We start from the raw sequence: 1462 nt of genomic DNA, 5'->3' as shown, positions 1-1462 counted from the left end.
TTTCTTCCACCATTATTAAAGCCTTGTTAAGGCTTTTGTTGATCCTTCCATGAGAAATTTGGATGATTTCTCCATGAGGGGTTATAGGTGTTGCCAAAGGCTTCCCCCATATAATTTACCTCTGCCATTGCAGGGTTTTTAGGATCATAAGCTTCTTCTTTAGAAGATGCCTCTTTAGTGCTGTTGGATGCATTTTGCCATCCATTCAGACTTTGAGAAATCATGTTGACCTGTTGAGTCAACATTCTATTCTGAGCCAATATGGCATTTAGAGCATCAATTTCAAGAACTCCTTTCCTCTGAGGCATCCCATTATTCACGGAATTCCTCTCAGAAGTGTACATGAATTGGTTATTTGCAACCATTTCAATAAGTTCCTGAGCTTCTGCAGGCATTTTCTTTAGGTGAATGGATCCACCTACAGAATGGTCAAGTGACATCTTAGAGAACTCAGACAGACCATAATAGAATATATCTAACATGGTCCACTCTGAAAACATGTCAGAAGGACACTTTTTGGTCATCTGCTTGTATCTTTCCCAAGCTTCATAGAGGGATTCACCATCTTTTTGCTTGAAGGTCTGAACATCCACTCTAAGCTTGCTCACCTTTTGAGGTGGAAAGAACATAACCAGGAAGGTCGTGACCAGCTTATCCCAAGAGTCCAGGCTATCCTTAGGTTGTGAGTCCAACCATGTTCTAGCTCTGTCTCTTACAGCAAAAGGGAAAAACATTAGCCTGTAGACTTCAGGATCTACTCTATTAGTCTTAATAGTCTCACATATCTGTAAAAACTCAGTTAAAATCTGGTAGGGATCTTCTGATGGAAGTCCATGAAACTTGCAATTCTGTTGCATTAGAGTAACTAGTTGAGGTTTCAGCTCAAAATTGTTTGCTCCAATGGCAGGAAATTGAGATGCTTCTTCCATCAAATTTGGAAGTAGGTGTAGTATAATCACCAAGTATCCTCCTTGCATTATTGTTGTTGGGTTCGGCTGCCATATCATTTTCTTGTTCGAAAATCTCAGTAAGGTTGTCTCAGGATTGTGGTATTTTAGCTTCTCTTAGTTTCCTCTTCAAAGTCCTTTTAGGTTCAGGGTCAGCTTCAACAAGAATGCCTTTTTCCTTATTCCTGCTCGTATGAGAAAGAAGAGAATGGAAAAGGAAGCGAATCCTCTATGTCACAGTATAAAGATTCCTTTATGTTAGTAGAAGAAGAAGGGAATAGAAGAAGGAAAAGGTAAGAATCCAAACTCAAAGGGGAGGATAGTGTCAAATTCTTGAGTAGAAGAGAAGTGTTAGTAGATAATTAAATAAATAGAGGAAGATGAGAAGGAAGAGTTTTCAAAAATTAAGTTTGAAAAAGGGGTTAGTGATTTTTGAAAATTAAGAGAAGAGATAAAATTAAAATTAAAATTTGAAATAAGTAGTTAATTAAAAGAATCTTGAAAAGGACGGAGAT

The 1462-nt window shown here is 37.8% G+C and overlaps 1 non-coding gene across 1 annotated transcript; it reads left to right on the top strand.

The window, feature by feature from the left end:
- The first annotated feature begins 498 nt into the window (after positions 1–498).
- Positions 499–602, top strand: LOC127741771 (small nucleolar RNA R71). The gene has a single exon (XR_008002977.1). It is a non-coding gene; the product is annotated as a small nucleolar RNA R71 (small nucleolar RNA).
- The last annotated feature ends 860 nt before the right edge of the window (positions 603–1462 follow it).

The sequence above is a fragment of the Arachis duranensis genome, chromosome 9, assembly GCF_000817695.3.
Source record: "Arachis duranensis cultivar V14167 chromosome 9, aradu.V14167.gnm2.J7QH, whole genome shotgun sequence".
In the NCBI taxonomy this organism is placed as follows: domain Eukaryota; kingdom Viridiplantae; phylum Streptophyta; class Magnoliopsida; order Fabales; family Fabaceae; genus Arachis; species Arachis duranensis.
Note: the sequence above shows the minus strand (reverse complement) of the source record. Positions and strands in the feature narration are given on the sequence as shown.